This window comes from Triticum dicoccoides, chromosome 5A (assembly GCF_002162155.2).
Source record: "Triticum dicoccoides isolate Atlit2015 ecotype Zavitan chromosome 5A, WEW_v2.0, whole genome shotgun sequence".
NCBI lineage: Eukaryota > Viridiplantae > Streptophyta > Magnoliopsida > Poales > Poaceae > Triticum > Triticum dicoccoides.
This window is the reverse complement of record NC_041388.1, coordinates 122,934,407-122,960,474: the sequence shown is the minus strand read 5'-3', so window position 1 is coordinate 122,960,474 and position 26,068 is coordinate 122,934,407.

The following is a 26,068-nucleotide window of genomic DNA, read 5'->3' as shown; positions in this document are numbered from 1 at the left end:
ATCGCAACAGCTTTCGAGGGTAGAGTATTCAACCCAAATTTATTGATTCGACACAAGGGGAGCCAAAGAATATTCTCAAGTATTAGCAGCTGAGTTGTCAATTCAACCACACCTGGAAACTTAGTATCTGCAACAAAGTGTTTAGTAGCAAAGTAATATGATAGTGGTGGTAGCGGAAACAAAAGTAAAGACAACAAAAGTAATGTTTTTGGTATTTTGTAGTGATTGTAACAGTAGCAGCGGGAAAGTAAAATAAGAGTAAACCAATATATGGAAAACTCGTAGGCACCGGATCAGTGATGGATAATTATGCCGGATGCGGTTCATCATGTAACAGTCATAACATAGGGTGACACAGAACTAGCTTCAATTCATCAATGTAATGTAGGCATGTATTCTGTATATAGTCATACGTGCTTATGGAAAAGAACTTGCATGACATCTTTTGTCCTACCCACCCGTGGCAGCGGGGTCCTATTGGAAACTAAGGAATATTAAGGCCTCCTTTTAATAGAGAACCGGAACAAAGCATTAGCACATAGTGAATACATGAACTCCTCAAACTATGGTCATCACCGGGAGTGGTCCCGATTATTGTCACTTCGGGGTTGCCGGATCATAACACATAGTAGGTGACTATAGACTTGCAAGATAGGATAAAGAACTCACATATATTCATGAAAACATAATAGGTTCAGATCTGAAATCATGGCACTCGGGCCCTAGTGACAAGAATTAAGCATAGCAAAGTCATAGCAACATCAATCCGAGAACATAATGGATACTAGGGATCAAACCCTAACAAAACTAACTCGATTACATGATAAATCTCATCCAACCCATCACCGTCCAACAAGCCTACGATGGAATTACTCACGCACGGCGGTGAGCATCATGAAATTGGTGATGGAGGATGGTTGATGATGACGACGGCGACGAATCCCCCTCTCCGGAGCCCCGAACGGACTCCAGATCAGCCCTCCCGAGAGGTTTTAGGGCTTGGCGGCGGCTTCATATCGTAAAATGCAATGATTTCTTCTCTTTGATTTTTCTCTCTTCGAAAGCAAATATATAGAGTTGGAGTTGGCGTCAGAGGGTTTCCAGGGGGGCACGAGGTAGGGGGGCACGCCCTGGGGGGGGGGGGCGCCCCACCCTCGTGGAAAGGGTGTGGGCCCCCTGGTCTTCATCTTTGGTGAGGATTTTTATTTTATTTTTTCTAAGACCTCCCGTGGAGTTTCAGGTCATTCCGAGAATATTTGTTTTCTGCACATAAAACAACATCATGGTAATTCTGCTGAAAACAACGTCAGTCCGGGTTAGTTCCATTCAAATCATACAAATTAGAGTCCAAAACAAGGGCAAAAATGTTTGGAAAAGTAGATACGACGGGGACGTATCAGACGTCCGGATAACAACCCTGACGATCATGCCCTTCCCGCGTGCAGTTCGGCCCAAGTGGCCATGTATCCCTCTCTCTCGCCCCTAAGCCAACTCAGGCAATAAATAGACACCCCCTTCTCACTCCTAAATTGAGCAAATCATTTTAGACTAAACTCATAGAGCTTTGCTCATCTACCCATCTACATTGGAGATCAAGGCCTCCTTTAGAGAAGAATCTCTAGGGATATCCAAGACCTCCCTTCCTCTTGTGGATTGGAGAATACTATCTACCCTAAGACCTCATATCCGTAGGGCACATGCCTTATTGCATTAACGTCAATGTTCTTCGCTTATTTTCTCCGAGTTTGAATCGCCGCAACGCATTCGGTCGCGGACGCTGGGCGTGGAACAACTTGGTTCCCACTCTCTGTTCATTGGTATGTCTCGGTGGGGCGAGCCTATGTACAAAAATGTAGACATAGAGATGATGGAGATGATCGACGACGGAGGGGGCGAAGGTTGTTTTGAGGATGGCCAGGTGGATGACTCGGAGTCGGAGGTACATGCCCAGCAACCGGGAACATACACACAATTCGGCTTGTACACGCAGTCGAGCATGCAGCCAGACACTGAAGGAAATATGCCCTAGAGGCAATAATAAAGTTATTATTTATTTCCTTATATCATGATAAATGTTTATTATTCATGCTAGAATTGTATTAACCAGAAACATGATACATGTGTGAATACATAGACAAAACAAATTGTCACTAGTATGCCTCTACTTGACTAGCTCGTTGATCAAAGATGGTTATGTTTCCTAGTCATAGACAAAGAGTTGTCATTTGATTAACGAGGTCACATCATTAGGAGAATGATGTGATTGACTTGACCCATTCCGTTAGCTTAGCAGTTGATCGTTTAGTTTGTTGCTATTGCTTTCTTCATGACTTATACATGTTCCTATGACTATGAGATTATGCAACTCCCGTTTACCGGAGGAACACTGTGTGTGCTACCAACCGCCGTCTGCACTGGATGGCTCAATGGACAGGCACACAAGTTGCCGCCACTACAGTTTGGTTAAACTTCAAGGAGCCAGTTGGAAGGAACCATTGGCCGAGTTGCTGACATGGCTCATATGGGATCATTTATAAACATGCCGCAGTCACCTCAACCTTTCTGTGGATGCACACCATGCTATCAACACAAATGATATACAAGTTATGCCGGTTTATATCACGGTCCAATATGGAGAGTCTCAAGCCAACTCCTCGAGTCACCTTTGAGACTCGGGGGCTATGATGACATGACTCAGCAAATCTTGCCAGTTTTAGCAAATTTAAGAACCCCAGGACGATGGAGGGAAAGATAACCCGGTCCCGGAGGCTAGTGTTATATTGATGAAAATTTAAAGGCCGTCAGAAAATTTCCGGCTTGGAAAGTATATGACAGCTACAAAATCCCGGCTCAAGGAAGAAGTTCTGGGTCATCAGAAAGGATTCCGGTTTAAAATCTGGCTCAAGGGAAGTTAGTCTCAATGAAGCTCTCAAATATCTGGTTTACAATCCGGTTCAAGGGGAATTTGTTCTCCAACAAAGCTCTGAAGCTCTCAAATCCGGTTTAAAAATGTCCGGTTCAAAAAGGAATTAACTTCTCACAAGTTCGAGTTTAAAGGCCGTCAGAAAATTTCCGGCTGAAAATGAAGATTCCGGTTTAAAATCCGGTTCAAGGGAAATATGAATCCCACAAAGCTCTGACGCTCTCAATATCTAGTTCAAAATCCCAGTTCAATAAGAATTTATCTCTTGCAAAAAGTTAAAGGTTGCCGAAGAGGACCTGTTGCTATGACGCGCGGTTCAAACATGGGTTATCCTGCCTTATTGGCTTATCATATTATTGATCACATGGGGTCTTCTGTTTATAAAGCGGAATTCTGATTACATATTGATTCGGCTATCAAGCCAATATTGTCATAAGAGCACAGCTCTGGTTACTTCGTTAATTCGGCTATCAAGCCAATATTATCATAAGGGGCCAAAGAGAGTCTGTTGCACAGCACAACTTAAACATGGGTATCCCTTGAGTACAACTCATAATATCACTTGGGGGCTATGTTCGAACCATAGTCACACCTCTTGATCGGCGTAAGGCCACCAGGGAAATCACTTGGGGGCTTGGTCGTATTCGAACCATAGCTACACCTCTTGATCGGTGTAAGGCCACCGGGGAAGTTACTTGGGGGCTCTTTGCTTCGCAACAAACTAAGAGTCTACACCCTTGTAATAGGCTATCAAGCCAAGCTTGGAAGCCAGGTGTACGCACCTAAAACCCCGGATTAACCTGCCTTCTTTAAGTAAGTCACTCCTCCCAGGTAAACCTGGTATGACCCGCGAACGTTTGACAATCAATCTCATAGACCCTGAACTTGTCAAAGTTAAAACGTGATTGGTTAAAGATTGAGGTCCATCTTAAGAGGCTTTGTGAAATGGTTAATTCAGTGGCCTGGCAGCCCATGAAAAGCCTCGATTTGGAGCCTGACAGCTCGTAAAAAGCCTCGCATGTTCTTTTTTGAGTTCTATTTGCCAAGTTTTTTCGCCTTTGTTGAGGTTCATAATATCTTCTGATAAACCGGCGTCCTTGACCCGGCTTGGCTTTCAACTACAAGTTGTCAGTGCTTGATCAATTATAATTTAGCGTTTATTGACCCGGCTTGGCTTTCAATTACAAGTTGTCAGTACATGATCAGTTATAATCCGGTGTTCATTAACCCAGTCTAATTTTGACTAACAAGTCGCTAGTGTTATAAGGAAAATCCGGTGTTTATTATATCCCGGTATGGTTTATTATCATAATCCAACAAATTAAGGAAGGAGTTCTCAATACTCAAGATTGGGGTTACCACCCTCACTACCAGAATTGGTTAAACCAACGAGGTGATTCAATGTCACAGGTATCATATATGTCATATTTGATTATCTTCAATTACAGCTTTGGTTATAAACCCTGGCTATTTATATGGGCATTATGACCCGCCCTGCGGTAAACCACCAAGGATTCTTGTGATCTACTTGTGTGCTAGATAAGAATGCATTCGGGTGGCTACCCACCCTCGCTTTCGATGTTAAGTCGCCAGGGCATGTGTTATTTACACTTTGTGCATGATTTGCAGAATTATGGCATATAAATTCAAGCTCATCATCAAAATTGATGTTTCAAAAGGGTTATCCATTTTGGATTTTCTCAAAGGCTATCAGCCACTGGGTTATAAAAATTCCGGCTTACAATGAATGCGCATTAAGTCGCCATCGACCAAGAGCCGCCAAGTATTTAAACTCTGGATTTTCTTATCAACTGGTAAGATATTCATATCTTTCATAGCCAAAATTGGCTGGATTTTCATGATGATATTGAATGATTGAGGTTTTTAAACCGGATTATATTATTCAAATCTTCAAATAGCCAAACATGGCTGGATTTTTTATGGTTATCAATAACCAGTATTATGATTGAGGTTTTCAAAGTCGCTTTAAGCGCAATGGCTATTATCTTATACATAGATATAATTTATTCTACAATTGAAGGAATAGTCCCGAGTCGCTGCAGGCTTACGACCCGGCACTTGGCAGCTACATTATTCAAGTTGAGATTACATTAAATATACAAGTCTCATGTCGCTGCCAGCATGCACCATGACACTTGGGGGCTAATGCAAAGTCATTTTTACTGGCCTTATTGAAGACCCGACTCATCACATCATAATGAGCCGGCCCTTGGGAGCTACCAATTGCTCCTATAAATGATTCAAGGTACACAAGTCTTAATCCGTTATATTCAAGGGTCCACAGCTCAGTTGGTAAAACACAAAGCTCTTAACCTTGTGGACATGGGTTCAAGCCTCATGGTGGAATTACATCATATGATGTTATTTTCAATGAAGCATGATTATATTTATAAAGTCCCTGCTCATTATTGCATAATGACCCGACTCTTGGGAGCTACACTGGTTGAAGTTTTTTGAGCATCCGGCAATTACAAGTCCCAGGTTGCTGCAAGCATGACAACCCGGCACTTGGGGGGCTACATAATATGGAGTATTCAGTTTTTACTAAGCGACTGGGATCAACAACATGGATTTCTTAAGTGGCAGTATTTATATTGAAGCAAGTCTTAAGCCATCACTTTGTTCTATTCAAGACTTGGGGGCTACAGATAATATGGATATAAGGGAGAAAAATCTTCAAATTCTCAGTTTTGAATAAACCAGATTAACCCGGTGTCATCAATAATCATGAACCGGCGTTGAGAACAATCATGAACCGGCGTTGGCAACAATCATGACCCGGAATTATCGGTTTTTATAACCCGTCGAGTTTGGAAATCATAGCTTGGCGAGTTCTAGATTTTCAAGTCGGCTGAATATCAGTTGAATATTTGAAGACCAATATTTTTGTCAAGTCAGAGCATTGAAGGCCGACTCAAATGGATTCTTTATTTACAATATTTATTCTACAAGCAAATTGATTATGAAGCTGGTCTATTGACCCGAATTTTCTATAAGGAGGAAATGACAAGGACTTAAGGATGATCAGGTGCCGGTTTACAAGAATTCTTAACCCAGAGCACAACCTGTCAAATTTGTTCTTGTGTTTATTTTGCAGCATAAGTTTACCATGGATAAATCCAAGCTAAACTTGGGGGCTAATGTCGGGGATATACCCCATGATGTAACCCGGCCAGACTTGGCGATTCACTGGCGACCCGCATTGACCAGACGGTTTACAAGTAACCTGACTGAACATTATGACTCACTGGTAACCCGGCAGGTGGGACAGATGGATGACAAGGCCCAAGGCCAAGAAGGCCGGCTCATGTTATGGTGGGCCGGTTTAAGAGGAAAGGCGTGAGGAATATTTCCCTTACAAGGAGTCAAGACCCAGACTTGTATCCGGTTTGTATTAGAAGATAGAGTCGTCCTAATCCTAATAGGACTCCACATGTAAACTCACCCCTTCAACATATATAAGGAGGGGCAGAGCTCCCCAAAGAGGGACAAGGAAGGAGAGAATCTTAGCGCTAGACATAACTGCGAGAGCCGGTTTACGGCGACTCCCTTATGATGATAATGAGATCTAGCCACAAACAGCATGTAGGGTTGTTACCGGATGATGTTTCCCGGGGCCCGAAGCTGTCTAAATCTTTGTCTTGCGTGTTGTGTCTCTCGATTCTGATCAAACCCTTCAAGCTACCGCGTAGATGCGTTGGCCTCATGACTAATTCCTCACACTAGGACATCTGCCGTGACAAATCCACGACAGTAATGGTGTGTCCGAACATCGTAACCGTACTGTATTAGATATGGTGCGATCTATGATGTCTCTTACCGATTTACCACTATCATTTCGGGGTTATGCTTTAGAGATGGCTGCATTCACGTTAAATAGGGCACCATCAAAATCCGTTGAGACAACGCCTTATGAACTATGGTTTGGCAAGAAACCAAAATTGTAGTTTCTTAAAGTTTGAGGTTGCAATGCTTATGTGAAAAAAGTTTCAACCTGATATGCTCAAACCCAAATCGGAGAAGTACGTCTTCATAGGATACCCAAAAGAAACTGTTGGGTACACCCTCTATCTCAGATCCAAAGGCAAGTTATTCATTGCTGAGAATGGATCATTTCTAGAGAAGGAGTTTCTCTCGAAAGAAGTGAGCGGGAGGAAAGTAGAACTTGATGAGGTAATTGTACCTGCTCCCTTATTGGAAAGTAGTTCATCACAGAAATCTGTTCCTGTGACCACTACACTAATTAGTGAGGAAGCTAATGATGATGATCATGTAACTTTAGATCAAGTTACTACCGAACCTCGTAGATCAACCAGAGTGGTACAGTAATCATGTTCTGGAAGTCATGTTGCTAGACCATGATGAACCTACGAACTATGAAGAAGCGACGGTGAGCCCAAATTCCACAAAATGGCTTGAGGCCATGAAATCTGAGATGGGATCCATGTATGAGAACAAAATGTGGACTTTGGTTGACTTGCCCATTGATTGGCAAGCCATTGAGAATAAATGGATCTTTAAGAAGAAGACTGACGCTGATGGTAATGTTACTGTCTATAAAGCTTGGCTTGTTGTAAAAGGTTTTCGACAAGTTCAAGGGATTGGCTACGATGAGACTTTATCACCCGTAGCGACGCTTAAGTCTGTCCGAATCATGTTAGCAATTGCCGCATTTTATGATTATGAAATTCGGCAAATGGACGTCAAAACTGCATTCCTGAATGGATTTCTGGAAGAAGAGTTGTATATGATGCAACCAGAAGGTTTTGTCGATCCAAAGGGATCTAACAAAGTGTGCAAGCTCCAGCGATCCATTTATGGACTGGTGCAAGCCTCTCGGAGTTGGAATAAACGCTTTGATAGTGTGATCAAAGCATATGGTTTTATACAAAAATTTGGAGAAGCCTGTATTTACAAGAAAGTGAGTGGGAGCTCTGTAGCATTTCTGATATTATATGTGGATGACATATTACTGACTGGAAATGATATAGAATTTCTGGATAGCATAAAGGGATACTTGAATAAGAGTTTTTCAATAAAGACCTCGGTGAAGCTACTTACATATTGAGCATCAAGATCTATAGAGATAGATCAAGATGCTTGATAAGTTTTTTCAATGAGTACACACCTTGACAAGATTTTGAAGTAGTTCAAAATGGAACAGTCAAAGAAAGAGTTCTTACCTGTGTTACAAGGTGTGAAATTGAGTAAGACTCAAAGCCCGACCACGACATAAGATAGAAAGAGAATGAAAGTCATTCCCTATGCCTCAGCCATAGTTTCTATAAAGTATGCCATGCTGTGTACCAGATCTATTGTATACCCTACACTAAGTTTAGCAAGGGAGTACAATAGTGATCTAGGAGTAGATCACCGGGCAGCGGTCAAAATTATCCTTAGTGGAATAAGGATATGTTTCTCAATTATGGAGGTGACAAAAGGTTCGTCGTAAAGGGTTACGTCGATGCAAATTTTGACACTGATCCAGATGACTCTAAAGTCTTAATATGGATACATTTTTGAAAGTGGGAGCAATTAGCTAGAGTAGCTCCATGCAGAGCATTGTTGACATAGAAATTTGCAAAATACATATGGATCTGAATGTGGCAGACCCGTAGACTAAACTTCTCTCACAAGCAAAACATGATCACACCTTAGTACTCTTTGGGTGTTAATCACATAGCGATGTGAACTAGATTATTGACTCTAGTAAACCCTTTGGGTGTTGGTCACATGAAGATGTGAACTATGGGTGTTAATCACATGACGATGCGAACTATTGGTATTAAATCACATGGCGATGTGAACTAGATTATTGACTCTAGTGCAAGTGGGAGATTGAAGGAAATATGACCTAGAGGCAATAATAAAGTTATTATTTATTTCCTTATATCATGATAAATGTTTATTATTCATGCTAGAATTGTATTAGCCGGAAACATGATACATGTGTGAACACATAGACAAAACAAATTGTCACTAGTATGCCTCTACTTGACTAGCTCGTTGATCAAAGATGGTTATGTTTCCTAGTCATAGACAAAGAGTTGTCATTTGATTAACGAGGTCACATCATTAGGAGAATGATGTGATTGACTTGACCCATTCCGTTAGCTTAGCACTTGATCATTTAGTTTGTTGCTATTGCTTTCTTCATGACTTATACATGTTCCTATGACTATGAGATTATGCAACTCTCGTTTACCGGAGGAACACTTTGTGTGCTACCAAACGTCACAACGTAACTGGGTGATTATAAAGGTGCTCCACATGTGTCTTTGAAGGTACTTGTTGGGTTGGCGTATTTCAAGATTAGGATTTGTCACTTCGGTTGTCGGGGAGGTATCTCTGGGCCCACTCGGTAATACACATCACTTAAGCCTTGCAAGCATTGCAACTAATGAGTTAGTTGCGGGATGATGTGTTACGGAACGAGTAAAGAGACTTACCAGTAATGAGATTGAACTAGGTATTGAGATACCGACGATCGAATCTCGGGCAAGTAACATACCGATGACAAAGGGAACAACGTATGTTGTTATGCGGTTCAACCGATAAAGATCTTCGTAGAATATGTAGGAGCCAATATGGGCATCCAGGTTCCGCTATTGGTTATTGACCAGAGAAATGTCTCGGTCATGTCTACATAGTTCTCGAACTCGTAGGGTCCGCGCGCTTAACATTCGTTGACGATATAGTATTTATGAGTTATGTATGTTGGTAACCGAATGTTGTTCAGAGTTCCGAATAAGATCACGGACATGACGAGGAACTCCGGAATGGTCCGGCGATAAAGTTTGATATATGGGATAATAGTGTTTTGTCTTCGGAAGGGTTCCGGAATTCACCGGAAGGGGTTCCGGATGTTTCCCGAAGTGTTTGGGTACGAGAACACTTTATTTGGGCCAAAGGGGAAAGCCCACAAGGTTTTTGGAAAGTGCAAAAGGAAGTTTTGTGGAGTCCAGGGGCCAGACGCCAGGGGACCCTGGCGTCTGGCCCTGGAGTCCGAGAAGGACTCTTGCCTTTCGGGTGAAACCGACTTTGTGGAGGCTTTTACTCCAAGTTTCGATCCCAAGGCTCAACATATAAATAGAAGGGCAGGGCTAGCACCCAAGATACATCAAGAAACACCAAGCCATGTGCAGGCAACCCTGTCCCCTCTAGTTTATCCTCCGTCATAGTTTTCGTAGTGCTTAGGCGAAGCCCTGTGGAGATTGTTCTTCACCAACACCGTCACCACGCCGTCGTGCTGCCGGAACTCATCTACTACTTCGCCCCTCTTGCTGGATCGAGAAGGCGAGGACGTCACCGAGCCGAACGTGTGCAGAACTCGGAGGTGCCGTGCTTTCGGTACTTGGATCGGTCGGATCGTGAAGACGTACGACTACATCAACCGCGTTGATATAACGCTTCCGCTTTCGGTCTACGAGGGTACGTAGACAACACTCTCCCCTCTCGTTGCTATGCATCACCATGATCCTGTGTGTGCGTAGGAAATTTTTCGAAATTACTACATTCCCCAACAGGCACGTGCACTGGCCAGTCGGATTCATACACCGGTCGGCAGGAGCGGGACGATGACAACGAGCTTGATAATTTGCAGCCGATCTAGAGAAGAAAGCTAGAGGAGAACGCTTCAACATGCAGGAGAACGAGTTATTGTATGATGCGTGGTTGGCCGCTGGCATCGATCTTATCCATGACACGGGTCAAAAGGGCGCAACACTTTGGGCCAACATTCATATTTGATTCCATGAGCAGAAGCATTTCAAGCCCTACCACGATGAACTCATCAGCTAATCGATCAATGGACAAGTGGCGCGCAAATCACTGAGCAAGAGTAAGTTGTTGAAAGGGCATTTCCCTACTTTATGTTTTGTATGATGATGACAACCCTTGGTGGTCTCAACGTGTGCTTTATGTTTCAGGTTCTCGATGCTTAGGCTTACATCGGATTGCTATTACCTCTCGAAGGAAAAGATCGAAGACGTGTCCTCTACGGTTTTATTTTCTTTGGTCGTAGAGTACCCGTACTATCAAGAGGGAATCCTCATTAGGAAGCTCTGGGGGAATCAGTTCACGTACACTTTTCTCACCCTCTCTTTGCCTTCCTCAGATGTGTGTGTGAGAGAGAGAGTTTTCCTTGCCTCTTCCCCTCTTTTCTTTTCTGCTCACTGTTTCTGCCCAGCGGTTGTACCGCTCTCTAGAGCGGTTGTACCGCTGGGTCTTGTCGCTCACCAGCTGTGCTCGAGCGGTTGTACCGCTGCCTCCGGGCGGTGGTACCGCCACCATGCTCTGCAACAGCTGGGGCGGTGGTTCCGTCCATGCACCGCTCAGGTACCGCTCTCGCTTCTGGTTTGATGCGGTTCTTGGGCGGTAGTGGCCTGATTGGTTCGGTCGTTCCACGATGACCGGTACCACCGGTGGTCCGAGCGGTTCTTCCGCTCAGGACTTAGCCACCCAAGAGCTCAAGGCCATACGGTTGTTCCGGCCAGGCACCGCCCAAGTACCGGTCAAGCTCCTGTTTTGATGCGGTGTTTGTGCGGTGGCCAGGCGGTTAGTCCGGTTATTGTTCTTAGCCGGTACTACCCCCCCTGGTCCGGTTGTACCGCTTGGTAGGGTTCTGCAGATACACCGTGAGTCCCGGTTGTACCGGGACGAGGACCGGTTGTACCGCTACAGTGCTAAAATCACAGTAACGGTTGGAAATTGAGGGTGACTATATAAGGGAGTTTCTCCTACCTACCACTCCTACCTTGACCTCTCTCACTCCACCATTGATGCCCTTCAAGCTCTCTTGCCCGATCTCTCTCTCTAGCCACTCAAACTTGTTGATTTGCTAGGGATTGAAGGAGGAGACCTAGATCTACACTTCCACCAAAGGATATTTGGTTCCCCATACTTTCTTGTGTGGATTTTGTTACTCTTGGGTGTTTGAGCACCCTAGACGGTTGAGGTCACCTTGGAGCCATATTCCATTGTGGTGAAGCTTCGTGGTTTCGTTGGGAGCCTCCAATTAAGTTGTGGAGAGAGCCCCAACCTTGTTTGTAAAGGTTCGGTAGCCGCCTTCAAGGGCACCAATAGTGGAATCACGGCATCTCGCATTGTGTGAGGGCGTGAGGAGAATACGGTGGCCCTAGTGGCTTCTTAGGGAGCATTGTGCCTCCACACACCTCCAACGGAGACATACTTCCTCTCAAAGGGAAGGAACTTCGGCAACACATCCTCGTCTTCACCGTCTCCACTCTTGGTTATCTCGTGCCTTTATTTAAGCAAGCTTACTTGTTTTATATCTCTTGCTTGCTTGTGTACCTATCCTCGTTGCATCATATAGGTTGCTCACCTAGTTGCATTTCTAGACAACCTATTTTGATGCAAACTTTAACTTGTTAAAGAAAAGCTAAAAATTGTTAGTTGCCTATTCACCCCCCCTCTAGTCAACCATATCGATCCTTTCAATTGGTATCAGAGCAACGTCCCTTTATTAAGGACTTTACCGTCCAAAGAGTATGGTTGATACCATAGACGGTGTGGAGGAACACTCCGGTGTGAATCCGATCTCGTCTACGGGGGATGGGGGAACTTCGGTCTCTCATTGGGAGTTCAATGTGGCCTTGGAGACATTGAAAACCTCCATGACGACTGAAGTCGAAAGCATGTTTACTAAATTTCTTGAGGGGCTTAAACTATCCACCGCACCGTTGAAAGTGGGTGATCCCGCCAACAAGGTGACGGATGCTATCCCCGACAAGAGGGAAGCTAGTAGTGAAAAGGCTCCTTCTTCTAGTGGCAAGAATGGCACCGGCATCTTTGCCCATGTGGAACCACCACTTGTTTATGGTGGACCGGTTCCTTCCACTCATTTGAATCATGCCGGTCCTCCCCCTAAGATTGTGAAAAATGAGGATTTTGACTCTTGGGTTTACCGCTTTAAACGTCATTTAAATCATGTGAACACTAACCTTTGGAGAATCATTAAAGAAGGTTTCTATCCACATGATCCAAGCAACTTCACTCCTCGAGAAGCCGCGGACAATCAATTCAATGAGAATGCTCTCTTCATCATTCAAGATGCTATTCCACCCGAAGACCTACCTCATCTTCGTCCTTTCGCCTTGGCTAAAGATGCATGGCATTGTGTCGTGTCTCTCTACCGGGGAAGCGCAAGCATTCAACACTCCAACTATGAAGTGGTACAAGATGAGGCCGATGAGTTTGCAATGAAGGAAGATGAAGAACCTCGTGAGCTCTATCGGAGAGTAACCAAACTCGCGGTCTCACTACGAGATCACGGGGGCAAGGACACGGATGACAATTGGATCAAGCGCAAATTCCTCAAGGCAATGATGCCCTATCACAAGGCCATGTCCTCCGTCATTCGTCAAAGACCGGACTTCCACACTTTGACCTCAAGCGAAGTGTTGGATGAGTTTGTGGCCATGAACATTTTGGACAAGACCGCCGACAATGCGGTGCTCCGTTCTCAACGGGCAAAGAAGCCTAACCTTGCATTCAAGGCCAAGCTCATAGTGGAAGACGAAGAAGAGGAAGAAGAGGAGAGCAACCCCGAAGATACGAAGTATGCATATCATGAACACATGGCACTTGCTTCAAGGCAATTTTGGAGCAAGAAAAACTCAAGGGCAAACTTTGCAAAAACAACTCGAGTGGTACAAGGGGCAAGCAATGTGTAAGGACTTGCTACAATTGCGGCAACGTGAGTCATTTCGTTGCGGAATGCCCGTATGAGAAGAGGGAAGACAATGGTGGCAAACTCATCCGAAAGGACAAGGCCAAGTCGTTCCCCAACAAGAACAACTTCACCAAGAAGACTCATCCCAAGGCCTTGGTTGTGCAAGAAGAGTACAATGAGGACGATGATGAAGATGATGAGTCGGTTGCCATGGCCTCTGTTGCCATTGCAACAACGTCACGGGTGTCTCTCTTCGACTCACCCAACGAGAGCATCACCGCCAAGTGCCTCATGGCTAAAGCCACCAACAAGGTAACCTCCAACATCAAAACTACCATCATTAATCATCCTTCCCAAATGGATAGCATTAATGAATTTGAGGGAGCTAATGTGGAGGCTAACGAGTTTGAGGCCTTTATGGGCAAACTCAAGGGAAAAATCCAAGAAGCACTTTATTGCTCTCTTGGAACAACTTGGTGAGGCCAATGACATGATCGAGGCTCACGAAGACACCATCTCTAAGATGGAAGGACATAGTCGTGACTATGCCGATGAGATTTCGGATCTTTCCAATGCTCTTGAGGAAGAGCGTGGTCTTCGTTTGGCTCTTGAGGAGTCACACAACGTAGATCATGCTAAGTTAGAGAAAGATTATGATCATGCCCTCGTTGTTTCTCGTGTGCTAAATTCCGAGAAGGCCAAACTAGGGGTTGATCTTGCTAGACTCAAAGAGGAGTTTGATATACTTGACAAGGCCCACAAGGCCTTGAAGGGTATTCACGCTAGTCTCAAGGAGTCTCATGATCAACTCCAACTGAAGCTAACTAAGGAGAAAGCAACTTTTCCTCATATGGTTTTAATTGATAATACAAATGCTACTAACCCGTGTTGTGAGCATATACATCTTGTTGAGGAAAATGCTAAGTTGAAGGAGCAACTTGAGAGAGGTCTTGCGACTTGCATACAAGGCAAGAAGAACCTCAACAATCTCTTGACCAACCAAAAGGGAGGTGTGGCCAAGGAAGGGGTTGGGTACGTCCCCGACTCCAAGAACAAGAAGAAGAATGACAAGACCAAACGGCCTCCTCCTCTCATGCAAACCTTTGTGAGGGAGGGAGAGAGTGCCCCCGAGGAGAAGAAGAAGAATAATGTTAAGAAGGGCAATGTCACCCCTCCCAACAAAGCCGACGATTTTAATCCTTCTTATGTGTTATGACGTGCTAGTGATGGGCATGTTTATGCCAAATTTGTTGGTTCTCTTCATGAATACATTGAATGGTCTATTTGGGTTCCTAAGACCCTTTTTACTAACATCAAAGGACCCATTACAAAATGGGTATCTAAAACCAAGCATTGATCTCTTGTAGGTGTTTGCTTCCGGTGGTGGATCATGGTTGCTTGATAGCGGAGCTACAAATCATATGACCGGAAGCAAGGACTTGGTGGTGGACGTGCACAAGGTTCCATCTATGCCCACCAATGTCGAGTGGGGTGACGCCTCATCTTCGAAGGTATTGGGACTTGGCAAGGTGGTCATCTCTCATGATCTCACGATCGAGAAGGTCATGCTTGTTGAGTCCCTTGCATACAATTTACTTTCCGTTCGTCAACTTGCAATCATGGGCTTTGCCACTTTCTTTGATATCGATACCGTGGCCCTCTTGTGGAGCAAGACTCTTAAAGTAGCCTTTGTTGGGCATGTCGAGAACGGTCTATATGTGATTAACTTTTCGGAGCGACCCACTAAGACCGCACATGCCTAATGGCTAAAGTTGATGTGGGATGGCTTTGGCATCGCCGTTTAGCCCATGTCAATATGAGATCTTTGCAAAGTCTCCTCAAGGGGGACCATGTCCGTGGACTAATGAATGTTAGTTTTGCTAAAGATCGTGCTTGCAGTGCCTGTATCGAAGGAAAGCTACATGAGAAGGCTCACCCTCCCACGACTATCATTTATTCAAAGAGGCCTTTGGAGCTCCTTCACATGGATCTCTTTGGGCCTCCATCCTTCGATAGTCTTGGAGGTAGGAAGTATTGCTTGGTGATTGTGGATGACTACTCAAGGTACACGTGGGTGTATTTCTTCAAGAGGAAGAGCGAGACCCAACAAACCGTCATTGACTTTGCAAATTAAGCACAACGTCAACACAATGCAAAGATCTTGACAATAAGAAGTGACAACGGCACCGAGTTCAAGAACTACACCTTGGATGAATTTCTTAGTGATGAGGGAATCAAGCATCAATATTCCGCACCATACACCCCTCAACAAAACGGTGTTGCGGAAAGGAAGAACCGGACGTTGATGGATGCGGCAAGGACCATGATGGCGGAGTTCAAGTCTTCGTACAACTTTTGGTCTGAAGCCATCAACACCGCGTGTCATGCATCCAATCGGCTCTACCTCCGCAAGGGCTTGAACAAGACTCCATATGAGATACTCACCGGTAACAAGCCCAACCTCAAGTACTTCCGGGTGTTCGGGTGTAAGTATTTCATTCTCAAGAAAGGTGTTCGGTTGTCTAAATTTGAGGCTAGAGCTCATGAGGGCATATTTGTTGGTTATGCTACAAACTCTCATGCTTACCGTGTCCTCAATAAATCCACGAGACTTATTGAGGAGACGTGTAACGTGGAGTTTGATGAGAATAACGGCTCCCAAGTGGAGCAAAGTGGCACTTGTGATGTAGGTGATGAAATTCCTCCTCAAGCCATAAGAAGAATGGGTGTTGGTTTTATCCTACCCATTGAGGAACCCCTTGTGGCCGAAGGAGAAGGACAATACTCCACTCAAGTGGAGCCATCACCAACCCAAGGCCCACACGCTTCTGAAGAACAAAGTGAAGGCCCTCAACCTCATGAACAAGACCAAGGGCAAGATCATACTCAAGACGGTGTTGACACACCAAGTGATGCCCAAGGTCAAGTTCTCTCCCCCGAGCAAGTTCAAGATCAAGAACAAGTTCATGACGGCGCTCAAGATGATCAAGTAACCGCTCCTCAACTCACCACCGAGGAGGAATTAGAGCGTCGTGCCGCCAAGATTGCATCCAAGCTCTCCACCAAGGATCATCTCATGACGAATGTGCTTGGAAGCTTAAGAAAGGGGGTAAGCACTCGTAGACAATTAGCAAATTATTGTGAGCATCACGCGTTTGTCTCTTGTGTGGAACCCCACAAGGTCTATGAGGCGCTAGAAGATCCGGATTGGCTCAATGCCATGCACGACGAACTCAACAACTTCGAGCGCAACAAAGTGTGGAGATTGGTGCCAAGGCCAACAGGGAACCACAATGTCATTGGAACCAAATGGATATTCAAGAACAAGCAAGATGCCCATGGGATTATCATTCACAACAAGGCTCGTTTGGTAGCACAAGGCTACTCCCAAGTCGATGGTATCGACTACGGTGAAAACCTTTGCTCCCGTTGCTCGTCTTGAATCCATTCGCTTGTTAATTGCATATGCTTCTCATCATAATTTTAAGTTACAACAAATGGATGTGAAGAGTGCTTTTCTTAATGGTCCCATTAATGAATTGGTTTACGTCAAGCAACCCCCCGGGTTCGAGGATCCCTACTTTCCCGATCATGTGTATCAACTCGATAAGGCGCTCTATGGCCTTAAACAAGCCCCACGTGCGTGGTATGACCACCTTACCGAGTTGTTGCGAGACCGTGGTTTTGAAGTTGGGCTAATCGACCCCACTCTTTTTACTAAGAAGGTCAAAGGGGAGTTGTTTGTGTGCCAATTATATGTTGATGATATTATCTTTGGTTCTCCTAACAAAGCTTTCAATGAGGAATTTGCCACTCTCATGACCTCAAAGTTCGAGATGTCCTCCATGGGAGAGTTGAAGTTCTTTCTAGGGTTCGAAGTGAAGCAAAGAAGAGAAGGAACTTTCATCAATCAATCCAAATACACTCAAGACACGCTCAAGAGATTCAAGCTAAGTGACGTCAAGCCGGCTTCCACTCCAATGCCCACCAAGTGCCAACTTGACTTAGATCCCAATGGTAAAGTGGTGGATCAAAAGGTATATCGTTCCATGATTGGATCCTTGCTTTACCTTTGTGCATCTATACCGGACATCATGTTGAGTGTGGGAATTTATGCATGGTTTCAAGCCGCACCTAAGGAAAGTCACTATGTGGCGGTCAAACGAATCTTTCGATATTTGGCTCATACCCCAAACTTTGGCCTATGGTACCCCAGAGGATCAAACTTCAAGCTTGTAGGGTACTCGGATTCCGATTGGGCGGGAGACAAAGTGGATAGGAAGTCCACTTCCGGAGGGTGCCAATTCCTTGGTTGCTCTTTGGTAAGTTGGTCTTCCAAAAAGCAAAGTTGTGTGTCTCTCTCGTCCACTGAGGCGGAGTATGTTGCCGCCGGTAGTTGTTGTGCTCAACTCCTATGGATGAGGCAAACTTTAAAGGATTACGGTGTCACTTGTGACAAAGTGCCTCTTTGGTGCGACAATGAAAGTGCCATCAAGATCTCTCTCAATCCGGTGCAACATTTCAAGACGAAGCATATTGAGATCCGGTATCACTTCATCCGGGATCACATTAGACGAGGAGAGATCGATCTCAACTATGTCAACACTCATGACAACCTTGCAGATATTTTCACGAAGCCCTTGGATGAAGCAAGATTTCGCGAGTTAAGGCATGAGCTAAATATCATTGATTCGAGCAATGTGTCTTGAACCCTTGCACACCCTACCACGCTCAACTTGTTGTCTAGTTTAGGTGTAGGCATGGACATAGGGGGAGTGTTGTTCTCTCAATGAACTCTCCCTCCCCCCATTATGCATAAATTGATTGTGTTCTTTCACATTAGCCATATTTGATGGTACTTGTGCTTCAAAGACGAGTTTTGGTCATGGATCCAAGGATAATTCTTCGCGGTGCCATACCAATTGACTCAAACATAGGTGGCCTCGGCCACCGTCCTCTCTTCGGGGAGTTGAAGTTAGCCTTGCTGCTCTCGTGTTGTTTTCTCTCTTTCTCTCTTTGCTCGTTGTGTTAGGTTCTCCTAAGGTGTTGTTTCTCTCCTGTTTTTGTGCCCCTTCTTCCTTCCTTCGGATTGCACTCATTTGATCTTGGCTTGGGCTTAGGTGGTCGGGCGGTACAACCGGTACCACGAGCGGTTCTACCGCTGGTACCGGGTTGTGCTGTCCCAAGGGTTTCCGTTCGGTGCCTGGGCGGTTCCACCGCACACTCCCACGGTAACCTACGTCCGGTACTACCGGTTGTTGCCGTGCGGTACTACCGCTGCCTTCCAGGCACCGGAAGTACCGCCTCCATCCACCGGTCTGTACCAGACAAGCGGTACAACCGCTCCCCTAAGCGGTTCTACCGGGGCGTGCGTACGAGCCTATATATACTCGACGGGGCTGAAGGGCTGTCTTTTTTCCCTTCGTCCTCGTTCCTCTTTTTCTTGCCCTAGCCGCCGGCCATATCTACCCCTGCCCCGGAGTGTGTCTCGCGCTTCGGATCCTTGGCTCTCCGTGGATTCTCTTCGTGGAGGCCTTCCGATCTCTTCCCATGGATGGTGGTATTGCCTCGTGCTCTTTGCCTCTAGTTTTTTTGTTTAGGGTTATTCCTTGCCTAGGGCTTTTCCCATCTTTCCGCTTTAGTGTTCGTTCTATGGCTTAGAAGAGTTCTTTGTTAGCCTCCTGTCTTGTTTGTAGCACTTAGAATTCGGAATATTACTTGTGTGATTCGTATGACTCGGTTAGATCTATCTTCCCTGGTAGTGCCACTGTCAGCGGTTCTACCGCCCCTACGGGCGGTACAATCGCTGGAGCGGTACTACCGGCGGAAGATCCGGTACAACCGGAGTATATCAACCACTAAGCACTGTTCTATCTTCTCTGTTGTTGCAACTTGTTCCTTTTCTGCTAGTGGGTGCAATCCTCTCATCCTTGTTGGTTTTTGTGTGTTCTTTTCGTGTGTGTGTTCAGGTGGCTCTAGTTCTCGCTCTGCTCCTCGCAAGACCAAGAAGAGGGCACGAAGGACCTTGCGACCGGTTGTGTCAGATGATGAAGAAGTTGTGATTCCCACCAAGCCCACTCGTCGTGAAAAGTCTGCAGCTGCTGAGCAACGTGTTGTCATGCCGTTGCATCGTTGGAAAGCCAAGGATTGGGAAGCCTACCGCTCAAAGAATCCGTATGAGGTTCCCATTGCTCCCCGTTGGACCACTGTTCAGTTCCGGAATGAGATGCAAGTGCGGATTGTTCATGAACTCTTTGAGCACAACAAGAACAGATATGCCAAGCATTGGACAATTGATTTTGATCATTGGAGAAACAACATGGAGTATTTTGGTGAGGCACTAGCTCTCTGCGAGGAGTTTGATCTTGTCAAGATCATGTCAGTCAACTGTGACTTTGATGTTCAACTTATCCATCAGTTCTATGCCACGGTTCATTTTGGAGAAGATGATGCACGCACTCTCACCTTCATGTGTCGCGATGAATTGTTTCACGTTCCCTGGAGGGCTTTCTGCAATGCTATTGGGTATGAGGATACCGGTCTGCAAGGAAGGGGTGGCATTCACCCTCATGATTTTCCTAAGTCCATGCCTAAGGAGAAGCTTGCCCCTCTGTACATTAGGGGCCGTGGGATTATTGGAGAATCCAAGGATTTGGAGAAGGTCTATGACATCATGCACCGAGTGTTCCGCAATGTGCTCTTGCCCAAGGTGGGCAATCAAGATGAGATTCATGGCTATCTGGTTGATTTGATGGTTACTATGAAGACCATGGTGGGGACAGGGGCAACATTTGATGTGTCCAATTGGCTGTGGCATGAGATGTACAACATGGTCATCTACCGTAAAGTCCCAATCTACGCTCCATTTGTCATGTGCTTTCTGAACTCTGTGTGGGCTGTTCGTCGTCCTGGAGAGCTCCTCACTTCTCCAGACAACCTCACTGTTCATGAGGTCAAGCTCCTTAAGAAGAAGAAGCATGCCGAGCCTCGCTTCCCTGAACATGCTCCTGAGGATGTCTATGCTACTTCTGACGATGAGGACTTTGAGTTGGAGCCAGGGGCCAAGCCTTCGTGGGTGGCCAAACTTACTGCCAAGGTGAAGAAGACCTTTTGTCTCCAGGCTGACATCCAGAAGAAGATGTATGAGGCACATGTCAATGAGAAGCTTGCACGGCGTTGCCAAATTGCAATGATGAAGCACCTCAACATGCAGGTTCAGAGTGGCTCTGAGAAGAGCATCACCCCAGAGGAGCATTGGATCTCTACCCATAGCACCTAGACTGATGATGAAGCCCCTCCCCAGCCATCATCCTCGTTTGCAGCAGCGGACAATGCCATGGAAGAATATGATCACGACGACGATGACGACTCTGATGATGAAGATCCAGATGCGACTGAGGAGTCAGAGGAGGACGCCTGAGCTTTGGGTCGCTAGCTTCGCTCTTTTCCTTTTTGGTGTCTTGATGCCAAAGGGGGAGAGGGTTCTATAGGTCTCGGGGATTTGCTTGGGTTGTTTTCTCTTGTTCTCGTGTTTTGTGTTTGTTTGTGGACTTGGTTCATTCCGTGCTGTGTGTAAGACTTGCTACTCCGTTTACCTTTCTGTTCGTAGGTCTTTTTCATTATTATTGCCTCTAAGTATTATATTGCCTATCCTTTTGAGCTCAGAGTGACGAGTCTATAAAATCTAGAGGGAGTCTAGTCCTGAAAGTGTGCTCATGCTTTCTAACAGCTAGTACTTGTTGGGGCACACATTCAGGGGGAGTTCCGTCTAGATTTCATTGACTTATCTCTTGCAAATTGTGTTGTTGTCATCATCCACCAAAAAGGGGGAGATTGAAAGGGCATTTCCCTACTTTATGTTTTGGATGATGATGACAACCCTTGGTGGTCTCAACGTGTGCTTTATGTTTCAGGTTCTCGATGCTTAGGCTTACATCGGATTGCTATTACCGCTCGAAGGAAAAGATCGAAGACGTGTCCTCTACGGTTTTATTTTCTTTGGTCGTAGAGTACCCGTACTATCAAGAGGGAATCCTCATTAGGAAGCTCTGGGGGAATCAGTTCACGTACACTTTTCTCACCCTCTCTTTGCCTTCCTCGGGTGTGTGTGTGAGAGAGAGTTTTCCTTGCCTCTTCCCCTCTTTTCTTTTCTGCTCACTGTTTCTGCCCAGCGGTTGTACCGCTCTCTGGAGCGGTTGTACCGCTGGGTCTTGTCGCTCACCAGCTGTGCTTGAGCGGTTGTACCGCTGCCTCCGGGCGGTGGTACCGCCACCATGCTCTGCAACAGCTGGGGCAGTGGTTCCGTCCATGCAACGCTCAAGTACCGCTCTCGCTTCTGGTTTGATGCGGTTCTTGGGCGGTAGTGGCCCAGTTGGTCCAGTCGTTCCACGATGACTGGTACCACCGGTGGTCCGAGCGGTTCTTCCACTCAGGACTTAGCCACCCAAGAGCTCAAGGCCATACGGTTGTTCCGGCCAGGCACCGCCCAAGTACCGGTCAAGCTCCTGTTTTGATGCGGTGTTTGTGCGGTGGCCAGGCGGTTAGTCCGGTTATTGTTATTAGCCGGTACTACCCCCTGGTCTGGTTGTACCGCTTGGTAGGGTTCTGCAGATACACCGTGAGTCCCGGTTGTACCGGGACGAGGACCGGTTGTACCGCTGCAGTGCTAAAATCACAGTAACGGTTGGAAATTGAGGGTGACTATATAAGGGAGCTTCTCCCACCTACCACTCCTGCCTTGACCTCTCTCACTCCACCATTGATGCCCTTCAAGCTCTCTTGCCCGATCTCTCTCTCTAGCCACTCAAACTTGTTGATTTGCTAGGGATTGAAGGAGGAGACCTAGATCTACACTTCCACCAAAGGATATTTGGTTCCCCCATACTTTCTTGTGTGGATTTTGTTACTCTTGGGTGTTTGAGCACCCTAGACGGTTGAGGTCACCTTGGAGCCATATTCCATTGTGGTGAAGCTTCGTGGTTTCGTTGGGAGCCTCCAATTAAGTTGTGGAGAGAGCCCCAACCTTGTTTGTAAAGGTTCGGTAGCCGCCTTCAAGGGCACCAATAGTGGAATCACGGCATCTCGCATTGTGTGAGGGCGTGAGGAGAATACGGTGTCCCTAGTGGCTTCTTGGGGAGCATTGTGCCTCCACACCGCTCCAACGGAGACGTACTTCCTCTCAAAGGGAAGGAACTTCGGCAACACATCCTCGTCTCCACCGTCTCCACTCTTGGTTATCTCGTGCCTTTATTTAAGCAAGCTTACTTGTTTTATATCTCTTGCTTGCTTGTGTACCTATCCTCGTTGCATCATATAGGTTGCTCACCTAGTTGCATTTCTAGACAACCTATTTCGATGCAAACTTTAACTTGTTAAAGAAAAGCTAAAAATTGTTAGTTGCCTATTCACCCCCCCTCTAGTCAACCATATCGATCCTTTCAGTTGTTTTATGTGTTGATCATTTGGCCATATATGCAACTTGTTGGCCGGATATGCTCTATGTGTTGATCACTTGGCCAGATGCAATTTGTTGGCCGAATATGCTTTATGTGTTGGTCATTTTACAGGATATGCAGCTTGTTGACAATGCTTTTGTTTATAGCCTTCTCATGTGTGCAACTTGTTTTCTGAAGGTGGAGAAGAGGAACCTCGTCCTCGTGCATTGTTGTTTGAAGTTGAGTGGGCAGGCATCGACACCGAGGAGTAAGCGAATGATCCAACAGAACCAACAAAAGAGCCGACCAAGAAGATTAGGAAAGGGGCCCGAGGAATTAAGTGGGAGTAGGAGAAGGAGAAGCAAGAAGGGGCGACGACCAAGATTACAGAGAGGTTCGGTGATAACTTTGAAAGAACATGCGGTGCCCCCATGTTTGGTTTTGGTAATTGATGAAAATCTCTATGGACTAATGGTTGCCTTGAGTTATATTTGAAGGTTTTGTCCATAGGCTTTTCTTGGAGTACATGTGTTGGTTTCAAGGAGAGTTGGTGCCGACCAAGGTGCTATTCAAGGAATTATCCAAAGATTGGTCATGTGAGAGTTGAGCTTATTGCAACTATGTCTTGAAGAAGAAGATTGTGTGATCATTCATGTCTACCTTCAAGACATCATCCAAATGAAGAGAATTGGAAAGATTCAAGGTTGATCAAGATTAAGTCAAGAATGAATCAAGTTGATCAACACACAAAGCATACAAGATGTACTGAGGGATGAAGTGATCCCCTGGTATGGTAAGCATTGTCAATTACGCTTTGTGTACTAACCCATGGTCTTCGTGAGAGTTCTGTGTGGGGTTAGGTTGTCGTGTGAAAGTTCAAGTGATGCATCACGAAGAGATCAAGTGCTTGAAGCTTGCCGTCCATTGTGGTGACAATGGACGTGTGAAGATGTGCGGAAGAGTTGCTCACCCATAGTGGAGTATGGGGGAGAAATCTACTAGTCTTCACCAAGCCAACGCAATCAAGAAAGGTGGTCCAACTTGAGGAAGTCAAGATCGTCATCATCTAGTTCAAGTGGACTATGTGCAAGACAAAGGTTTGCCCTTGATAGGTTTTCTATTTTACCGGTCTCATGGGTAGTTGGGAGACCGGGTTATAGGATCAATTGTCGTACTATCAAGGGGGGCTCTCGATGAGTAGCTTGATCGTTTCGTTCGCTGAGAGCTCAAACCATTGCATCCTTGCATCATCTTTCTTGGTTCTTGTTTGGTTCTCTTTGAGAGTCTTAGAGCTTATGGCCATCTTGATGACAAGCTCGAGTTCATCGAAAACGGAGTTCACATGCTTCTTCTATGATGTTTTCGATGTTGGAGGTTTTGCCGGTTCTTCTTGGTTGGAGGTTTCACTCCTCTTTTTGTTAGGCATTCCTCCCTTGCCGTTGTTTTGATGCTACTCGTCGTCTTGTATCCAACAAGCTTGAGTTTGCTCAATTCGGAGCTCGTATGAAGAAGTTATGGCAGTTCTTGTTTCTTGAGAGTGGCTTTTGTCTGGTCCCAGCGGTAGTACCGCGAGCCCAAGCGGTAGTACCACTTGGAGCTCTCAGCCGTAGTACCGCTGCAGTGCCGCTCTTCTACCGCCTCGATTTTGGGTCCTGCTCTTCTCGTGTCGGGTTCAGCGGCAGTATGAGCGGCAGTAGGAGCGGTAGTACCGCTCTTGTGCGGTAGTACCGCTGGGCCAAGCGGTAGTACAACTGCGGCCAACGGTAGTACCGCTGGCTACAGCGGTAGTGCCACTCATACTGCTCTACCTCTCTGGCAGTTTTTCAGCTCGTGTTTTTCTCTCTCGTTGGGGTGTATTGACCATGTTAAGCGGTAGTACCACTCCTCCAGCGGTAGTACCACTCGTGGAGCAGTAGTACCGCTCGTGTGCGGGCTGAGCACATAACGGTTGGATTCGGGAGCTCCTATAAAAGGGGTCTTCTTCCCCAATGAACCTTATCCTTTGAGATCGTGTTCTTCCCCCATTGTTGACCTTCTTCGAGCTTGCTAACTCTCAATCCCTCCATGGATTCTTACTAGTTTTTGAGGGAAAAGAGAGATGAGATCTAGATCCACATTTCCACCAATCACTTTCTCCTCTATGTGAGGGGAACCACTTGGATCTAGATCTTGGAGTTCTTGGTGTTCTCCTTCTTGTTCTTCCTCTCATTTTCCTCCCTAGCATTAGTTGCTTCAGTGGGATTTGAGAGAGAAGGACTTGGGCACTTCGTGTGCCCTTGCCATTGCATTTGGTGCATCGGTTTGAGTTCTCCACGGTGATACGTGGAAGTTAAAAGTTAAGAAGCTTATTACTCTTGGGTGCTTGGTACCCTTGAGCTTGTTCCTCTTGGGTGATTGGGCGCCCTAGACGATTGGTGGTGTTCGGAGCTCAATCATTGTGGTGTAAAGCTCCGAGCAAGCATCGGGGTCTCCAATTAGATTGTGGAGATCGCCCAGAGCAATTTGACGGGTACCGGTGACCGCCCCAAGGGTTGCCAAAGTGTACGGGTTCGGTGACCGCCCCCAAGGGTTGCCATTTGTACGGGTTCGGTGACCGCCCTCAAGGGTCCCTTAGTTGAATCACGGCATCTTGCATTGTGCGATGGCGTGAGGAGATTACGGTGGCCCTAGTGGCTTCTTGAGGAGCATTGTGCCTCCACATCGCTCCAAACGGAGATTAGCATCCGCAAGGGTGTGAACTTCGTGATACATCATCGTCTCCACGTGCCTCGGTTATCTCTTACCCGAGCCCTTTACTTATGCACTTTACTTTGTGATAGCCATATTGTTTCTTGTCATATATATTGATATCACCTAGTTGTTTATCTTGCTTAGCATAAGTTGTTGGTGCACATAGGTGAGCCTAGTTGTTGTAGGTTTTGTGCTTGACAAATTAACCGCTAGGTTTATTCTGCATTTGTTCAAGCCTCAACCGTAATTATTTTAAAGCGCCTATTC